This window comes from Mus caroli, unplaced genomic scaffold (assembly GCF_978045245.1).
Source record: "Mus caroli unplaced genomic scaffold, Mus_caroli_1 scaffold_6, whole genome shotgun sequence".
NCBI lineage: Eukaryota > Metazoa > Chordata > Mammalia > Rodentia > Muridae > Mus > Mus caroli.
Window position 1 is genome coordinate 49524745 of NW_028227261.1, and position 20903 is coordinate 49545647.

Below are 20903 nucleotides of genomic sequence, written 5' to 3' on the forward strand. Positions count from 1 at the left end.
ATCCGATGTTCTCTTCTGGCCTCTGCAGGGACTGCAGGCACATGAGGCACAGAGGTATGTTCAGGGAAACCCACATACACATAACAAGTTAATTTGAAATTTTATCTTACTTATTTGTTTGTGTGTGTTTGTATGTGCATTCATGCCATGGCTCATGTGTGAAGGTTAAAGAATAGTTTGTGGAAGTCAGTTCTCTCCTACTACGGGGTTCTGGGTATTGAACTCAGGTCATCAGGCTTGGTGGCAAACACCTATATTCAGTGAACCATCTGGCTGGCCCTCTGATAAATGTAATTTTTCTAAAGTTTTTCTTTCAATGTAAATAGAACATTGGGCGATTGTAGGAAACCTTTGGAAATAACCATATATAGTTAAAGACACTTAAAGGACCAGAAGGAAGTCTTGAGCTGACCCTCGTGAGACTCATATAGATTGATAAATAAGGGAAAATGAGACCTTATTGTATTGGGCAGCCCTTCTGCGGTGGGCTCTCATCTAGTTTAAAGAGAACAGTCTCAAGAGAACAGAGAATACTACTTTAGTTTAATTTCTGAATCTTGCATAGATGTTTGGACCAATTCTGATGTGATGTGATGTTGTAAGTGAATTCTGAGACATGTAGTTCTAGCTTGCCGACCCTGATATCTATAACCACACCCGAGTTACCGAAAGCGGCACTGAGGTTGGACAGAAATAAGGCCATAGGGTGGGTGGAGGGACAAGAGAAGATACAAGACTCATGAGCAATACTGCAATGGCCAGTGCTGGGATGAGAGTCCCATCAGAGCCTCCCTGGCCCTCCTCCTAGTGTCTTGACACTATGCAACTATGAGGCAGACTTCCGATTCCAACACCCCTCTTTCCATCAGAATAGGCCATCTTAAGAACTACTTAGGAAGGAGAAAACCATGATTAGCTGGGAATAAAGAAATCTCAGGGACATATTAATTAGAATTTCTGTCCCTAGAAAGACTTTTCCCATAATGTACCTTATAGAAAAAAAATGTTGTGTTTCTTATGTGCGTGACTAGCTACAGAGAGAAATTCTCACCTGCCAATTATGTAATCAATGAATCTAACTCACCTCCGTCCCCTTTGGTAGGCCTGGCTCAGAAATGCCATCATCTCTCACTGAGCTGGGCTCTGGGCTCTATGTGTGTGCCTCTTCGACCATAAAAGCTCCTGTAAGCCTTGCCACTTGCTCTGTATTGTGAACAACCACATTCCGCCTTGACTCAGTCCTATTTGACACCCTGCCCTACCTTCTCAAGGTTCCAAGGGTTGTGCTTCAATGTCCTTGAGTGTGGGGCTAGCCAAACTGCTCAATGGGGAAAGGCCTTAGCCACCAAGCCCCTTCTACCTGAGTTCCATCCCTGGAACCCACATGGAAGGAGGAAAGAACTCACTCTGCAGGTTGTCCTCTGACCTCAGCATATGCACACCATGACACACTTGTCCCCCTCCCCGTACAATCAATCAATCAATCAATCAATGCTTTTAAAAACCCAACACTGTATGTGCACCCAACTCAGTAGCAGCCCCTCTCATTAGGACTCTTGGCTGAGTGAATGCATTGACTTTCATCCAAATGATGAGCAAGTAAGGTGGCTGTCAGGAGAGAGCACCTGTCCCTGTCATATAGACCTATCACTCACATGGGGTTCTGGAAATTAGCATCTGATTGTGTTGAAAATGGTATTCGCCCTCTGTTCTCCTAAGCTGTGTGAACAGGGGCCGCTGAGTCTCTGAATTCACTAGAGTTGTGGCTGCATCCCCATCAGTGTCTTCACTGGGTTTCTCCAAAGCTTTTTATCTCATTTGTCTTGCAGAGAAACCCCTCTTCTTGCAGCCTTTGTATCCCAGAGGTTGCTATAACAAGGTACCACAAACTGAGTGGCTTAACACTGTATAATTATAGCAAGATGTCCCAACCTAAGTGTCAGCAGGGCTGTGCTCCTTAGAAAGCTTTGGGAAGCCCTGCTCCGACTAGCTTCTTGTCCACCCGGCAAGCCTTGGCTTTTAGAAGCATCACTATAATCCCAGTCTCCGTGGTCACATAGCATTCACACCGCTCAGCTTGTCTTATCAACCTCTCACCCATACTAGACAAGCACTCTCACACTGCAATCTGGGCTTCTTAGAACGTTCAGTTGTGTGTCGGTACTGCGTTTTCTTATATCCATTCACCATGTGAGGGGCACCTAAGGCATTTCCAGGTCCTAGCTATTGTGAATAGAAGAACGGTGAACAGGAGTGAGCTGTGTCTCTGGAGCAGGACATAGAGTCCTTTGTGTACATGCCCATGAGTGGCATAGCTGGCTCACACGGGAGATCCATTTCTAGTGCTCTGAGCAACTACCACACTGATTTCCATAGTGGCGCTGCAGCTTGCACTACCACCACCAGCGGATAAGAATTTCTTCTTTCTGACACAATCGCCAATATTTGCTAGGTTTTGTTTTCTTAATCTTAGCCATTCTGGCTGTAATAAGATGAAATCTCAAAGCAATTTTAACTTGATTTCCCTGATGGCTCATGTCCTAGTTTGCTTTTTGTTCCTGTGGTAAACACCATGACCAAAAGCTTGAGTCAGCTGTGACCTGGCACAGGCACCACTACCTTGAGAGGGAAGGTCTCTTTTAGTTTATAGTTTACCACCCATCATCAGTGAGACCAAGAGATTCAAGGCAGGAGCTTGAAGCAGAAACCAAAGGAGAAGTGTTGCTTACTAAGTAGGCTTGCTTCCTGTGGCTTCCCTCAGCTCTGCCTTTCCCATCTGCTTAAGGATGGCACCATTCACAGTGGCTTGGGCCTCCCTATGCCAATTAGCAATTCAGAAAGCACCTTAATGCTTTCTTAAAGCATTGAGACTTGACACAGGCTAATCTGATGGAGTCAGTTCTTCAGTTGAGGGTTCCCTTTTCTGGGTATGTCAAGTTGATAACCACGATCATTTATCACTGATAAGGAAGGAGAAAACTTGAAATATTCTCAGCCATTTGCATTTCTTCTTCTTAAAACTCTGTTTAGTTTCATAACCCATTTTAGTTGGGATATTTTGTTTGTGTTTAGTTTTTTTGAGTTCTTTATATATTATCGACCAGAACTCTCTTTCAGTTGGGTAGCTGGCAAGACTTAGAGGGCATTGTGATCTGTAGTGTGTGGTGTCTTGTCAGCTGTAACAATGACCATGGGCTTCAGGCCTGGCTGGCCTCTGTGACAATGCCACCCTTTCTTCAGCAGGCTCTGACACAGCTGAAGACAGTCTCTTAAAATGTATAGGACGTTCTTCCATTTTCATTCATTTCTTTATTAATTTGTTCATCAGTCATTCAGCAGGCATGGAACTAGACTCTGAAGATATGATGGTAAACTGGCAGGCTCCAACCTTGACCTAGGCTTATGGCACAGAGTAGATTTGTGGGTCCAACAAGAAACAAGTCCCGGTGTTTTCAGAAGCTCCTGTTTTGATCTTAAAGGTGAGCAGTTTGTTTGTTTGTTTGTGTTTTGATTCTAGTTTGTTCACAAACAAACAAACTCAGCATTTTCTCACTCATCATTAAACCTAAATAGATTCTAGGAATAACAGCCTCTGCCTTTCATGCAAGATCCATCCCACTTTAACAGCCTGGTCCATGTGGGAAACAGAAGAGGATAGCTGTGGGGCTCCCATCTGGAAGGCACATGCTAAAGGCTAAAGTGTAGGGCAAAGAAAGGGCTCAGCATAGTGGGGTGTGCTACATAGATAGAGACGCCTAGAACTCTTGGAGTGTGTGTGTGTGTGTGTGTGTGTGAGAGAGAGAGAGAGACAGACAGACAGACAGACAGACAGAGACAGACAGAGAGATAGAGACAGAGACAGAAAGAGAGTGACACAGAGAGAGAGACAGAGAGAGAGACTGAGACAGAGAAAGACAGAGAGAAAGACAGAAAGACAGAGACAGAGACATCCAGTAGCAGAATAGCTGTTGCTTGGTGTCCAACGGTTTGGTTTCCTTAACTTGAACTCTATCCGATAGTAAACAGAGACTGGATTCAGTGGCACTGAGACTGGCAGTGGGAATGTCAGGATCAGATGACAGGGGTACAGGGACAGGCGGCTCGTGTCCTGTCCTTGTGATTCCCAGCTGGGCTTTCCTAGTTGTGTTGCCAGCAGCGTCAGCATGTGTCACTTGCATATCTTTACCCCCATTCTTCCCACTGCTCCTGCTTGTTTAGGACCCGGTGAGGCAGTTATGCACAGAAACCCTCCTCTCTTAAATGATCTATCTTGAAGTCTGTGATGTTCTTTCCACCACCAGAATTGGAGGGTCCCTCCCTTTTAAGATAATTCATAGCGAGAGACTTGTGATTACTGAAGTAGCAGTCACTCCCCCCCGCCCCCCCGGTCCCCGCATCCTAGCCTCATCCTCTGAGCAGGACTTGAGCTGAACAGAGGACAAAGTGTTGCCTGAGGTTTCTATGACCATCTCTAGGGAGACAGCTCTTGGCATCAAGGGTCCAGGGACAGAAGGCTGCCATTCCCACCCCAGCTCTGCCACAAAGTCATCTGAGTAGTGCTTCATCCCACATGGAGTTTTCTAATGCCAGATCTGTCTTGGATGCTATGGGGACAAAGAGGCTTTGTCCCTATCCTCAAAGATATACCCTGGATTGGTAGCCCAATGGGACAGGCAAACTTCCCTATTGAGGGATATGCAGGGTTTCACCAAGCAAAGGGAGGGAAGGCATCTCAGACAGAGGCCACAGCAAGGACAAGGGTTTGGAAGAGCAGCAGAGTTCTGGGAAGGGAGGAGTGAGGTCTGGGTGGAGGGATATTTGCTCAGAGGGACTGGGGTTTGCAAGGTAGTGAGGAGCCTCTTAGGGAGGGACTCGATGAGGGCAGATTTATCTCATCCTTTAGGCTCTGGGGACACATTGAAAGGTCACAGACTCATGTCAGTTACTTCATCCAGGAGCCAGAATAAAGGCTGAATCTCCAAAGGCGTTTAGGGCAGAGCATACCAATTTTGTTTTCCGCCCGGCTTCCCAAACCCCTTACCCTTGTAAAAGTGTTTTGTTTTGTTTTGCTTTGCTTTGACTGAGATGTGGCTCCACTGAGCCCATGCCCAGGTACTTGGGTTGAAGAAGAAGCACACAATAAATCACCAAGTACCAGAAACCCACACTGTAACCACACACTGAGCTCCGCTGCCGCTTCCCTGTTCTCCTGAGCAGAGGCCAACACAATAGCAGGAAGAAGCACGGAGAAGGAAGAACGGTTGTTACCGAATTGTCAGTGGTCAGCTCTTTGCTACTATAAGGAAATACCCTAGACAGTCGAGTTAGAAAGAGGAAAGGCGTATTTTGGCTCACAGTTTTGAAGATTCTGGTCTGTGGTGGGTTGACTCAGTGATTCTAGGCCTGTGGTGTGACTTTGGGAGTATGTGGCAGAGGAAAAGGCTTATCTTATGACAGCTAGGGAATGACAGAAAGGTGGCAGGAAGGGAGAGGGTCACAATAACCCCTCCCAGAACACTCTCTCAGCCACCTAGTTTCCCCTCATTAGATCCAACTTCCTAAAGGTGCCAGAGCCTCACAAAAGCAGCCTGGGCTAAGGGCCAGGACTTTAACATAGAGATATCAAGATCTGAATGGTAGCACCGAGTAATCATTGCATCTGAAGAGCATTGCATCTGAAAAGCAGTCAGCCTCACGGCCTCTCGGAAGCAGATCTGTGTTCTTACACAGATGGGGAGAGTAGGGCACCAGTGGAGGACACTCCTGGCCAGGGAGTGAAGAATGTCTGCTTCTAACCTCACTCCATCCACCCCGTTCTGATTCCCAGTGTGCCAGTCTCTTCAGAGTAGACCACGGATGGCCTTGACTCTGGTGCTATAAAGGACACGGTGAAAGCAAAGAGAAAACATATTTTACAAGTTTCAAAGCACAAATACGTGTCATGAACAAAGCTAGATTTCTAGTAGAAGAAGTGTCAATGAATGAACCTAGCTTTGTTTTTGTAACAATGCATCTCCGCAGTATTTGTTTCACTTACAAGATGCCCAAGCCATGGATTTCTTTATACTTTATAGCCTTAAAACGTGAAGGCCGGACTTGGGCTTGTACTTAATGATAGTGTGCTTTGCTTAGTGTGCTCAAGGTCGAATGTTTGAGCCTTGGCACTGCCAAAATTAAAAAAAAATCATTTAACAGTTTTCTGCACATGGTGGCACACACCTATAATGCCATCATTTGGGAGGTAGAGGCAGGAGGATCAGCACTATTAAGTTCAAGGCCAGGAGGTCTGGATTCAGAACAGACAAACAACAAATCAAACAAAGGCAATTTGGAAATGAAGTAATAGTTTAGCAGCTGCTCTCAAAAGCACACTGCAGGGCACATTCACATATTGTAGACGTCTAAATCTGTTTGGTTGATTCCGGTACAGGAAGCTCCTCCATGCTGGTGTCCTGGTATCTCACTGTCACCCAGGAAAGGGACCAGATTGCCATTTTCTCCCATATCCAGTCACTTCCAGGACTACACGAAACCCATCTGGCAGCAACCAACAACTCCCTCTTAGGAGCAGGTTGCAAAGTGCACCAGTCGTCTTTTTGGTAGAGCCAGGCTGGGCTGCTAACGGGAAGAAGGGGATGTGGCGGCAGACCCTGTTCCTTCTCAGGATGCTGTGCCTGGACATCAGGGGGGTGGGAAATGGCCCTTCTGGGAATCCACATGGCCCGAGTACACTATAAATTTTTTACTTTGGAAGGGTCCAAAGTCAGGCAACCCTTTAGAGAGCCCTTCTCAGCTCGGGGTCTCAGCTGGCTTGAGAGGGAGAGGAGGCCTTTCTTTCAGGGTCATCTGGTCTCCTTGGCAGCAAGGCTCCCCCCAAGACCACACATCATTTCTTAAACCCATCACTCATTCCCTACCCTGAGTGATCCCAAGGTACCAAATGAGCCTTTGTACTTCAGTCTCTTTCTGGGAAAACTGTCACTCAGCAATTTGACAAGGAAGAGGCTAGAAAGAGTTCATTGAGACACTCGGTTCTTTGTGAGGTCACAGGTCAGTGCTTGCTTGCGTATGCTCAGAGCCTTCTTCCTCAAGAGGGCAGAGGGCTCCCATCCTTCCTGGCCTCTTCTTCTCTCAGGGATTTTCTTACTTCACTTTATTCTCACATCACCCATGCTAGGAAGACGACTTTCTTCCTACCTCTCCACAGAAAGCAAGAGGCAGAGCTTTAACGTGAGAGGCTTTCAGTAGTTGGGCAGGGATGTATCCATGTGGATTCATTCTGAGGGTGGGAAGCTAGGCAGGGCTTGGCTGGGTGGTTCTGGCCAGGCTCTCTCAAGAGAAGATAGTCATCTGGGATTGGCCTGTTCACCTCCAAGTTAAAATTCCATCAGGAGGCTGAAGTTGGGGTGACCTTATGTAGACCTCCTCATAGGTCTGCTCATAGCATAGGTGAATGGGTGAGTTTGATACCTCCTGGTACAGGGCCAAGGAATGCCTTACATAACAGAATGGAAGCCAGGAAGTAGCCTGTCAGTGGCTGTCTTAGAGGTTAGTTACCACAATTATGTGGCTAGTAAACCTCAGGCATGACATTTGTCTGTATGCGAAGCATGCCAGCCACAGGGATGCAAAAATGAAAACATGTCAAGGCTGGCAATGTGCTCAGTAGGCAGTTGATGAATAATGACAAGACTAATTTGCCTAAAATGTTATGATTATATTCATTGACACTTAAGCCTTCAAAAATTGACTAATGAATTAAGTTCAAAATTACGGCCTAGACATTCACACTCTTACCCAGTGTGGTGTTTGTTTCCGGTTTCCAAACTAAGGCTTGGCTTGCATCAGTGCTTCTGCTGAGACCACAGGTTGCAGCCCTCAGCATCCCTTGAGTTCCAGAGAAGCACACAGTCTTCACTTGTACCCATCTCCTCTCTCTCAGTAAATTACAGCAGCTCCTGCAAGCATCCTGGAGACCTTTGCTGAGCATGTTGCTGGTGCTCAGTAACTGTTCGAAGTCAGTCAGATCTAAGGATTTCTCAGAAACTGTAGGAAAAGGACAAAGGGAATTCAAGTTCTCTCCCCTTGCTCAGGGGGAGACTTGGCAGGGTCTGGTCTGGGGTTGGGGTCAGGGCCTCAAAGGAGTTAAGGTTTTGGTTCCTGGGAACCTGGCCTTTTCACCTCTGAAGGGCTGTGGTTATCGGACCTAAGGCAGCCGTGGTCTGAGGTATCCTGTGTTCTCTTTGCCAACATTGTCTGATTTACATTTCTACTGACCTTGGCTGTTCCCCCCCCCCCCTGCAAACATTACATAAGATGCTGTGCTTCTTAGCAAACTTACTTGGTATTATTCATGAGCTTCTGTAAGACCTCCTGGTCCCAGCTCTTGCTTTTGCATTCTCCATCCCAGTCTCCCACTCCACACTTCACTGTTTGGAACACTTCACTGCTATGGACACTTATTCCTGTGGTTTTGGGTCAAGTAACTGTGGCTGAAAAGGAACGTCTCTGCAAAATCAGCAACGTGTTCCTGACTGTCCTATGTGGTTTGGTCCAATAAGACCTTCTGTGCCCTTCAAGAAGACAAAGGCTATTCTAATTTTCAACATTATGAGTTAAGCACTTGGCATAGAGCAATGATTGTCCACTCTCTGGGAGGAAGATGACCACACACTCCTCTGCACTGCTTCATGGGTGGCAGGCATGCCAGGCAGACTACTCAGAAGCAGGTGCCATACACAGGTTGAATCATGCGTGGGACCCTACAAGTGGACTATACATCTTACAGTTGAAGGTTATCTATATTCTGTATAGAATCTGAGACTCCAGCCTGCTCAGAAACCAGCCAGATGCTGTGCTCATGTGATTTTTAGGAGGCATGCATTCCATGACATGACAATTAGGAGCAAAGGAAAAGGAAAGGTTTTCAAATCGGAAAGCTCTAGATTTAAATTCCAAATGTATTCACTTTTGAGCTGACTTTGTTGCATAAGCTCACTGTTATTTTACCAAATACTAAACTGATGTTGGGAAGGTAGGAAATGCCAGTTCAGAGTCATCATATAATAGGAATTCACCCTTAGTATATGTATGCTACATGCAGGAGTCCTGTTGACCGCTAAGCCTCAGCTTGCCTGTTGGTAGTGGAGATTGCTTCTTCTCCTCTGCTCTGCTCATCTGATAATCAGGACCCTGAGACTAAGCAAGTGGAGTTGATTTGTGAGGCATTCATTGTTCTTGCTGAACATGGCCCCCACTGATAGGCTAGTTAATTACGGTGGCAGGTAGAGAACACCACAAGGTAGAAGTCCCAGGTTTGAATCCAGGTTCTGCCAATGGCTAATCATCTGGGAAATTAGTTACATCCAGAATATCTCTGGTCCTAGTTTTCCTTTGGTGATGGGATGGGAGTCTGAGCTCCATTTCAGGTTACTGTGAGGGTGGAATAGGATCTTGTCTGGGTAAGAAGCTGACACATGACAGCATCCTTCCCTCACTGCCTACCTTTAGCTGTTTGGGGCCACAGGAATAGATTTTCCCTGGAGAAAAGCACCTGCATTGTTTTATTAATGCAACCAGTTTTCAGTGAGTGGGTTTACCTTAACAGTATGCCAGACACTTGGAAGGAGAGTGGGCAGGGAGAGGAGGCTGGATTCTTAGATGCCCATCTCTCTGGTATGAAAAGGTTGTTCAGAACCACCCTTTCCCATGATTCTCTTGGAATTGAGACACTTAAAACTATCTTCATGGTTTTCACTCCCAATGCAGATGGCTACGGCAACTTTATTTACTAGTTATCTTCTTACTGGAGTTGAGCCAAGAGACCCACCTCATGGTTAACTCAACTGACATCTCTCTCATTTAGCTAAGACCCCCTCCATTCTCCTAACACAACTCCACTCCAAGAAAGGACTCAGTCATCCGCCAGACATTGATTATCACCTGGGACCTGCCAGACGCTGCTTGGGCACTTTGAAGGGAAATCGTCATGTCTGAGATGTGAGTAGAGCAGTAGGTAGTAGGAGGCGCCTTAGTGCTGGTGTTTAGAACTCGGGGTTCACCTTCCAGTCTTTGAAGTCGGTTTGGGTAAGACCTCTGAATCTGGCAAGCAATGAGCTCTTACCTGTTTAGAATTATTCAGGCCATGATTTGTGTTTGCTAGACGTCTTAGGTTCATGTAGACCTGGGACAGAATCCCAATGTCAGTTTTTCTTCTTTGAGCCCCAGTTTCCTACTTGAAAAGTGTTAACCGTAAGGCACACCTTGGAAGGCTGTGGAGATAGTATAGAGCAAGCACAAGCACTTTATATATAGTTAAAGGCGGGGAAAGAATTATTTGAGACCAGACTTTAACCCATCATGAATTTCCTAGATATTCTGGAGACTGGCCCTTCCACTCATCCCAGAGGGCTAGGACGCTGGCCTTTATTCTTTCCATCACTCTAGGTAACAGGACATTAATTGCTGAAACCCACATGAGAAGAAATCACAGTGACTTCTGTGGCCTTTCTGTTCTTGTCTCAGGTCCACTTTCTTGGTGGGGACCCCTATAGGTCGGCTTTGGAGATTTCCGGAACTCAGAGCCTCCCCTCTCCCAGCTACTGCTATCAGGTTCTTGCTGTGAAAGGCAGACTGTCACAGGCGTTCCCTGCATATGGAGCCAGAGTTTCCATTCTTTGCTCATCCTGCCTTTGCAAATGGATCCTGGCATCCTGAACTGTGAGCAGCTGGGGTCCAGCAGCCTCCCTGGGCAGGGCACCATGAGTCAAGTGGAAATTTAGAGTAGTTAGTATCCAGATCTAAGTGTACCCATCCTTGCATCCTTAGGGAAGAGGCCCCTCTAAGGCTCTGCAGTTATTTTATTTTTTTCCATAAAGCAGGATACAGCAGGGTACTCCAACCTAGTCCAAACTTGCCTGGGAGTCGGCTGAAGGCTGAGCCAGTGGCAGGGTATAAAAGGAGCTCAGGGGCCCTTCCCAAAGAATAAAGCCAGGAGGAAAGAGTCAGCATGTGATTGAGGGATGTGAAGAGCTCAGAGATGCTGGAGAAGGTTAAGAGGTAGTTCAGCCACCATGTTCCCTGCCATGTCTGGGAGCTGGAACACAATAGGTATTTGTAAAGCATGGTCATGGGACTTGACTCGCACATGCAACAGAGAGTGCCCTTGTTATAGTTTGAGCATGAAACATCCCCCACCGGGCTCTAGGATCGAATGCTTAGTCCTGGCTGCTGGTGTTATTCTAGGAGGTTCTGGGAGACTCAGGAGGTGGAGCCTAGCTGGAGGAGGTAGCTACTCCAGGGCCTAAATTGGAAGGTTGTTCCTGGTCTTCATTCCTTCTCTAGTCTCTGCTTCTCGTAAGCCATGATAAGGAAGCTTTTCTTTCCCAATTCCTTCTACCATGATATTCTATCCAAGTATATGGGCCAAGAAACTCCGGGGTGATCCATCGGAAACAACGAGCCAGAATAACTCTTTCTCTCTTTAAGTTGTTCTTCCAGGCATTTTGTTGAGTTCATAGACTCACAGCATTTTAGATCTTGGAAGCAGTGTGTGTGTGTGTGTGTGTGTGTGTGTGTGTGTGTGTGTGTGTGCGCACGCGCGCGCACATGCAGCTTTGTTCCTGCCACTAGGGCTTGGCTCAAAGGAAGGCAAGACAGGAGGCACAGTGATGGGCTGTGAGGCTTTGAGAGGAGGGCTTTCTTTTACATCCAGGTCCTTTGCTTACTTTATTTTCATTCCAGCTTTCAGCTCCTGGCTGGTTCTCAAACAAGCCATGCCCTCTCCTGCCTCATGGCCTCAGCCCTTGATATCCCTTCCAGCTGGAATGTTCTGGCCTCAAGAGCTGAATGGCTTCGTTCCATTGCCACATGTCTGGGCTCTAAGGTCACCTCTGAGAGCTTCCTTGAGGTAAGCAGCTGTGCCCTTCATTTATATATTTGTAGCCAGTGCTATCTTTCACCACAGCACTCAGGAACTCCCAGAAAGTTTGTTTATTTTTGAGCTTAGTCCTCCATCTAGGGTGAAAGACAGACGGATCTGGTGCATGGAGACCCTCCACAAACATTTGCTGATCGATGACTGAAGCAATGAATGAGAGACCCCTTTCCCTATTCCTACTTCAAGGTCTTCCCTTCTGGTCCATGTGGTCATCTGACCATAGCTTTGATTTCAAGGTCTCCATAGTAATCCTCCCACATTGATCTATCTTGGCTTACCAAGTCCGTAATATACACCTAGATAAAAACTCTCACTGTGCCTAAACACTTGCATTAGAAACATTCTAGCTCTGCGCTCTAACACACAGAGCTGTTGTTCCTTATGCTTTCCGCACTTGTTAAGACAGCAGTGAAATGGTCTAAGTGGTGGCTGACCATCATCTAGAGGAAGTAGAGTCTTCTGTCCCCTTACCCGAACCCATAGGGAAACTCTGGCACCTTCTTCCTTCCTCCTCTGCCTCTCCATCATAGTTCCCATGGCCTGCAGAACAAGCTCTGATTCTAGCAGGCATCTGCAGCCCAGCCATGGCTGGCCCTACTTACTCTCCAGACCCTTCTTCCTCTCCTACTCCAAGAAGCCTTACCAGCTGCCAGACTTGACTGCTCATTAACCTTCCATTCCTGGGGTCTGCAGCTCTCCTCCTTCAGGAACTCCATTGTTCCCACAGCCGCACTCCATGGAATCTTTGTTTCCAGGCCTCAATTTCAGTTCTCATTTCAATTGCCTGTTGGCGTCTTTCTCAGAGAGCCCTGCCAGCAAGTCCATTCAACACAGTGAAAGCCTGCCTCTCCTCTCTCCCCCTAATTCCTTACCCCACCCCCAAATCCCCAGGCTGATATCTCAGGTTCCGATGAACTCCTATGTGTGTACCCACAGACAGTGAATCAGTGCATTCTATCAGTTCACCCTCTTGACAGCTGCTGGGATGCACTCATCACTGAGCCACCATGTCAAGTGGCTCTCATCATATTACCTATAACCTCCAGAATAAGGCTGGAGATCACCTAGGCCACAACTAAAGGTGATGCCACCAAGAGACCCGGGTGTTCCATGACTTGAGTAAAGCAGATATTTATCCTCCTCTTACATAATAGTCCTAGAGTGAGTGGTCTGTGATAGACAGGACTTCTGTGTTCTAAAGGAACAGCCAGGAACACAGGCTTGCAGGCTAGTCAGTCATCTGCGTGCAAGGCATTGCAACAGCTCCAGCTGTTTCCATTGTGTAACCTGAAGAAGAAAAAGAAGAAAGAGAAGAAGAAGAAGAAGAAGAAGAAGAAGAAGAAGAAGAAGAAGGAGGAGGAGGAGGAGGAGGAGAAGGAGAAGGAGGAGAAGGAGAGGAAGAGGAAGAAGGAGAAGAAGGAGAAGGAGAAGGAGAGGAAGAGGAAGAAGAAGAAGAAGAGGAAGAGGAAGAAGAGGAAGAAGAAAAGGAGGTGAAGTAGGAGGAAGAGGAAGAGGAGGAGGAGGAGGAGGAGGAGGAAAAAGATCTGTGGGCATGGTAAGTACTGAGCATGTCTCTAAGACATGACCTCTGAAAGTTAACACATCCTGAACTGGACTTAGTCACATGACCATATTTAACTGCAAATGAAGCTTGCGATTACAGTCTCCAGTGGCAGCTCAGTCATAAAAGGAAGGAAAGGGGATGAATACAGGTGAGTAGGGTTCATTTTAAAGCTGAAGAAACTGAGGAACTAAAAATGGACATGACTTGTCCCTGGCTCAAGGCCCTGTGTGGACTAGCTCAGAGGTCTGCTCCTCTGGAAAACTTCTAGTTAGCCTGTTGATAAACGATAAGCCTGGAGCTTGTTGATAAACAGTGCAGTTGTGACGAGAAATAAGTTGTGTTAAGAATGAAGACAGATCACTTTGAAATGCCAGGTCTGGGGAAAGAGAGAGAGGGGAGACATGAGCAGAATCCTGCTGGAGACCTTCAGCATCTGTGTGTGAGGGCAAGCTCAGCTCTGCAGGTCCTTCTGCTCAGCTGTCGTTCCCTGTCACCTGGTCCCAGCTGCCTTTCTTCTGACCCACTCCTTTTTTCACAGAACTTGCCACGGCTAGCCAGGGTCACTCAGGACCCAGGTAGGATTAGAATAGCCTGTCCTCACCACGGCCCAGGAAGCAACTGCTTGTCGTTCAGAGCGAGTTGGATGGTCTCTTCTGCAGCAGGACCCCTGACCCCTTGTCTCGTTCAATGGTTCATTGCTCTTGGGTGCCCCTAGGCTCTGCACCCCCCACCTGAGTACTTGGTCGATTATTTTACAGGGGATATTCATAAGCGTTGGCTCCCTAGCTGGAACACACCAGCCCCAGAGGACCAGTACCCTCGTAGCTCTGTGCTTCTCGCAGTCAAAAACCTAGTCCTGGTTTCCCTTCAGACTAGAAAATCTCTGAGCGTGGTGATGATTTTATGTGCTATTTCTTTCATTAGCAAATGCAAAACTTTCTTTCGTACAGAGATCAGTGTCCACTCACATCAGTTGACATGTCAGCCAGGTTTGTTAGAGCTGAGGTAGTTTGCAACTTCAAAACGGACATTCCTCTGACTCAGCTCAGGAGACCAGAAATCCAAGATGGAGGTGTGGGCTGGCCTGCCTCTCCTGTTGGCTTGTGGATGGCCGTCTCTGCCTCCTCCTCCTCCTCGTGTTCTCTCAGGCTTTCTTTTGTATGCAACCATCTCAACCTTCTTCTATGAAGACAGTTGATGTTGAAAAACACCCTGATCCCTTGGACCTTAATTGACTCTTTGAAAGCTATTTTTGAATATGGTTATTCAGCAGTGTTTGGGATCAGGAGCTAGACTAATGAGTTATGAAAAACCTAAGAGTTAGTATAAGACTAGTGTTTTTATCCTCTTTGCCTGCTGAAGAGACACTTCGTAGTTATCATTGAAGAGTCTCCATGTGGCTGGGTCGTGAGCAACATCTCCGTCTTCTTCAGTATGTTATTTTTAAGGGAAAAGAGGCCTAGCTGGTGAGCTCAGAGAGCAACATTTCTAGACTCCTGAGACTGATTTTCCTAGTTGGACTTTGAGAGGGATGCCGTTGTGATACAGCTGAGAACGAGCACTGATAGTTACCAGGAACTGTGTCTCTATCTTCCAGTGCATGGGAACATGCTATCAAAATGAGAGGAAACCTGTGTAGCCTCAGGAAAGAAAGAAGCAAGGAAGTGAGTGAGCACAGGTCCTTCTCTGATGTGCTAAGAGAAGTTGGGGAATTTGTAACTGCAATAGGAAGGGGGGAGGGAGCTGTTTTACCAGAAGCCATTATTCCCACCACTCCACTTTTCAATATAGGGAAAGGGAACCCAGAAGGGACACAATTCAACGATAACACTGGGGTAAATCACTGTGGTGAAGAGAAAGGAAGGTGGATTCGGACTCTGATGAGGAGCATTCGTGTCCTCAGGAAAAATGACTGCCTCTATTGAAGGAAAGCCTAGAGAACTCCCCTCGGAATTCTCTTAAGTCTAAAGCAGAGAACACGTGGCAGGCAACACTCACGTGACGATGACCATACAAAGCAGTGGCCGATGTATGGAGCAGCATTTGGTTCAAAGTTAATTGCCACTTCCGGGATGGTGAGGCAGCACAGCACCAATTTGTTCTCAGGCTTTCTTCCTCCCTCCGGGGTCAGAGAGCAAGGCGCCACGTTCCTCATTTGCCTCCAATAACGACCAGCAGAATCAAAACTTTCCCACCCAATTAAACATTTGGGTGGTTGGGATTTGCCCAAGGAAAACAAGCGTGTGCTCACTCAAACCTTTTATTTGGAAAATGTTTTTCAGCAGAGAGACCCAGCCTTCTTGTCACTGCCTGGCTCTGGGATCCTGCTGTTAAAAACCAGAGCAGAATTTTAGGAAAACAGAACAACTTGGATCTCAACATGACAACCTCTCAAGGCTGTTAAATTCTTTACAGCGTTGACAGGATGCCTTCAGTGTGTGTGCTTTGGGTTACTCCTCACAAGGTCTCTGTGAAGCTGGTGAATAGAGAAAATGGATCCCCAAGATTACAGCTAGGTCCCGATGCTGGTACTTCCACTAATTGGCAGAAAGCTCTTTGGAGACCTGAGTTCTTTAAGATTCAATTGTCTCCTTTATGCAGTATGACTCTCCCAGGCTTGTGTCAGGGTGGCTTGGTATATGAGATATCTAAAAATAAAACCAAAAACAAAACAACAACAACAACAACAAAACCCTCACTATTTCATTTGGCTTATTTAGAGACAGAGTTTCTCTGTGTAGCCCTGGGTATCTTGGAACTCTCTCTGTAGACCAGGCTGGCCTCAGGCAGGCGATCTTCCTGCCTCTGCCTCTCAAGTGCAGGGATGCACTTGGAGCATCCAAGGCATGCATCACCACCACTCAGGTGAGGTATATTATAACATTTAAACTAGGGCCAGTGTGCTGTCTCAGGGGTCATGATGCTTGGACGTCTGATCTCTGGAACCCACGTGGTGACAAGAGAGAGCTGACTCCTGTGAGGATGCTAAGACAAAAACTGACCACGTCTCTTTATTCTGGCAACCCTGTACTTTCATAACCATTGGATGGATCTGCTTTGCATGTCGAGTGAATGCTCCCCCCACCCCCTGTGTGTCCTAATTATAAAATGAGTTCCCAGGAAAGGTTTGCTATTGACATTTTTAGATCCCGATACTTTCTCAAAAGCAAGACACATATTAGCTTCCTTGCGAATGTTTTAAACTTTCAATTATGTTTGACTTCCAAAATCCTCTCCTGACTTCCAACCAGAGGAGAACTCACATCAGACTATTGGGAAATACCAGGATGGGTATGTTTTGGACATTGGCTTTCTGTGACTACTCAAGTTAAGGCACATTCTTCCTCCTGGCCTGGCCCCTCATCTGCAGGGAGCATGTTGGACTAGTCTAACGCTCCTTGGGGCCTCTAAGACTCTATATGGGCTCCCCACAAACCTTTTCCTAAAGTCCAGTAAAATGCCTTGCCGCTTAAAAGGGGAAATTTAATCAGATTTTTTTCTGATCCATGTGCACTTAACTAAACAAAACCCACTTTCTAAGAGCTCTTTGATGTTCTTGCTGCCTCGGGGACCCCTCTTTTTAAGGGGCATTTAAAAGGCTTTTTTCTTAGAAACAGGAAATCAGGTTTTGGCAAGAAGGAAAGAAACTCCAACACACCAAGCCTTGTGGGGGGGGGGAGTTGGTTTGTTTTCAGTGAGCAGGGTTCCTGAGGGTCCCAAGATTGGCAAGCATTGACCTAGGCCACCCTGACTGAGACTGCCCACTATGGAGGGGGTGCTGTCTGGGAGCAGCGAGGGAAGTGAGCCTGAAACATTCCCCTGGCCTTGTAGGACCTTCTAAGTTTTCTTTTCGCCCTCAGACTCATGTCTTCTCTTCTTCTGCAGTATTTGGCAACCCACAGTGCCAAATGCCTCAAGTGATCTCTAAGGAAAATATTTTTCACTACATGATCAGTTTTCCTTCCAGAAAAAAAAAATCCAGACAGATACACAAATGAGTACATGTGGCAGAGAGAGTTCCAGTTCCCTCTCTGGAAAATTCCCGAATGTTCTGTAAGGCCAAGTGTCTTAAGCAGCGTCCTCTAGAGGAGCAGAATTGTTAAAGTATGTGTGTGCATGCATGTGTGTGTGTGTGTATGTGGTGTGGTATGTGTGTGTATGTGGGTATGGTGTATGTGTGTGTTTGGTGTTTGTGTGTGGTATGTGGTGTGTGTGTGTGTGTGTATGTGTGGTGTTTGTGTGTAGTGTGTGGTGTTTGTGTGTGTGTTGTGTGTGGTGTGATGTATGTATATATGTATGTATGTATAGGATTGAATAAATTGACTTACAACCAATAATGGCTGGGTTGTCAACAATGGCCATCTACAAACTGTAAAACCTGAGCAGTTCCAATCCATTGAGGTACTTGCAGCTTGGAAAGTCACTGTGTTCAGTACCCATTAAAAGGCCACAGAACCTAGCACCTGCGCAAGGTGGATAGGTGACACAGCTGTTTCCTTGATGATCTGTCTTTAAATTTTAAAAATAATTTTTTTTTTTTAAATATGGAACGCTTCACGAATTTGCGTGTCATCCTTGCGCAGGGGCCATGCTAATCTTCTCTGTATCGTTCCAATTTTAGTATATGTGCTGCCGAAGCGAGCACTTAAAAATAATTTTAATTTATTTATCTTGTGTATACATACAATTATTCAGAGATCAGAGAACACTTTGAGGTGGGAGTCAGTTCTTTTTCTTTCCCTTGGATATTTTCTTTATTTACATTTCAAATGTTTTCCTCTTTCCAGTTCTCCACTTTGGAAACCCCCCATCCCTTCCCCCCTCTCCCGGCCTCTATAAGGATGCTCCTCCACCCACTCACTCCCATCCTCCTGCCCTGGCATTCCCCTACACTGGGGTGTTGAACACCCTCAGGCCTGAGGGCCTCACCTTCCACTGATGTCCAACAAGACCATTCTCTGCCACATATGTGGCCAGCTCTATGGGTCCCTCCATGTGTGTTCTCTGGTTGGTGGGCCAGTCCCTGAGAGCTCTGGGGGGACTGGCCTATTGACACTGTTGCTCCTTCCATGGGGCTGTAAACCCCTTCAGCTCCTTCAGTCCTTTCTCCATTTCCTCCATTGGAGACCCATGAGCTCAGTCTAATGGTTGGCTGTGAGGGGGTCAGTTTCTTTCTTTTATCATGTGGGTCCCAGGGGTTCAGGTCAGCAGGCTTAGAAACAAGAGTGCTTACCTACTGAGCAGTCTCTCTACTCTTAATATCTGTGTCACCTACTGGAAGTTGACAGCTAATTTAAGGGTGAGTCTTCCTGCCTCAATTAATCCTCTCTGGAAATGTCCTTATAGCCATGCCCAATGGGGGTGTGTCCCAGGTGATCATAAGTCCTGTCAAATTCACAGTCACAAGCAACTGTTGTCCTAAGTGACTTTAAAATTCCGAGGTCATCAGACAGGCAACCACAGGACGGAGAGAGGTCCTAGCTTGCCTTCCACCAGCTGAATGACGTGGCACAAGTCTTTCCACCTCTGATCCTTTAGAGAGAAAGAGGAGAACTGGCCCAAGGTTTGCAGGTAGAAACATGAGGTAATGTTGACTTGGATGCCCAACAAGTGTCTGTTGATTGACTATACTGACATTTTCAGATGGGTTGGGGCCATGGCTAATGGACCACTTCATCCGTTGTCCATTTCAAAGCCTGGTGTGAATGGTGCAGGCATCTAGAAGGGATGCACTGGGAAACTAGAGCATGGGCTAGGAGCCAAGTGGACTAACTACTGCTCTTCCTCCTCCTCTTCCTCCACCTTCCTCTTACCCCACCCCCCATTTCCTTTACACTGTTGTGGTTTTAAAACTCACACAATAAGGTTTTCAGGTATGCAGTTAAACAGTGTTGTGTCTATTCCCATTACTATTCAATGGTTCTCTGATGCTGTGTCCTTTTTTCAAAGCCAGAAATTTGAACCTATTGAACAACAGCCTTCGTCTGCACATTCTTATCCCAAGCATCACAGCCTAACATATGTTTCCAGGATTTCTACTGCTATGGCTACTTCAGATGTGTACAACCTTAAAGTACTTCTCCATTGCTTACTGGCTTATTTCATTTAGCTATGTAGTCCTCAGGATTCATGTATACTATAGCATGGGCCAGGATTTCTATCATTTCTAAAGTTGAATACTTTTCCATTGGATGTATATTTCACATGTTCTTGAGCTATTCGTCTGTCTGAAGAGGATTGCTTCCAACTATTGGCTTTTGTGAATAATGCTTTTAAAACCTGAGCTGGGCACAGTCCCAGCTTTAGTCCCAGTGCTTAAGCTGATGCAGAAGGATTTTGAGTTGAGACCAACCTGGGTTATATCAAAATACTGGTTTCATGAGCAAAACCAACCAACCAGTTAACTAACAAACCAACCAACCAACCCAAACCAAAATAAAATCTGTGGCCATACTAACATTCCTTTGATAGTCAGTTGCTTTCAGTTCCTTTGTTTATATATTCAGAAATGGAATTGATAATCAAATGGTAATACTATATGGTTTTTAAAGGAAACTTCATATTGTTTCGAAAGTAACTATATAATTCTCATCCTTACTTATAGTAGTGTCCTGGAAATATTTAGTCATCATTGGCTCCTGAACTTGCCAACTCAATCTTATTCTCATGTTCAAATGGCATACTCTGTGTGTATATATGTGTGTGTGTCCACGTACTCAAATGTCCCTTCTGACATTTGAGTAGACAAATGTCTACTGTCTATCTGACAAGCCTGATAGTCATACAAGACTAACCTAGTCTGATAATCTACTATTACCCTGACTGTTTCTGTAAAGATTTTACTTTCAGATAAAATCACATTCTGAGATATTGGGGGTCATGGCAGACATCATAATTCAATGTGTCACTTTTGGGGATACAATTTAATCCACAGTCCCACTTCAATTAGTATCTCCCAGCCTGTTATGTCCAGAGGTCATTCAAGTGTTCAAGACCCAAAGAATGAGAATGAGCTGGATAAGAAGAGTATAGGGAACCCAAACAAAGAGTCGTGGCTTTTAACTCTTTCTAGAAGCCATCAGGATAAAACATACTCAAGCCTGATACATGCTTCCCTCTAGAATTGAGAGTAAGTTCCTGGCCAGAGTACCTGGTATCCACCAACTTGGTGGCCATGGTTGAGTTGGTTTGATTAAAGGCTCAGATGGCTTCTAGCATCAAACTCTGTGTTAACTGATATTAATCTGTAAGGGTGGAATTTAGTATTGGGGTGAGACCACGGCAGGCCGAGAAATGTCTAGAATTTGGCTGACTGCCTTTTATTTTTGAGTGTCTAGCTGCTTGGTGTTAGGAGATCGCTTAGTTGGTTTTGTTTGCTCACCGGGTGTTTGGCGGCTGATC

General features: G+C 46.1%; 1 non-coding gene across 1 annotated transcript; it reads right to left on the reverse strand.

The window, feature by feature from the left end:
- Positions 1–18040: 18040 nt before the first annotated feature.
- Positions 18041–18147, reverse strand: LOC115031070 (U6 spliceosomal RNA). Its single transcript, XR_003836635.1, has one exon. It is a non-coding gene; the product is annotated as a U6 spliceosomal RNA (small nuclear RNA).
- Positions 18148–20903: the final 2756 nt, after the last annotated feature.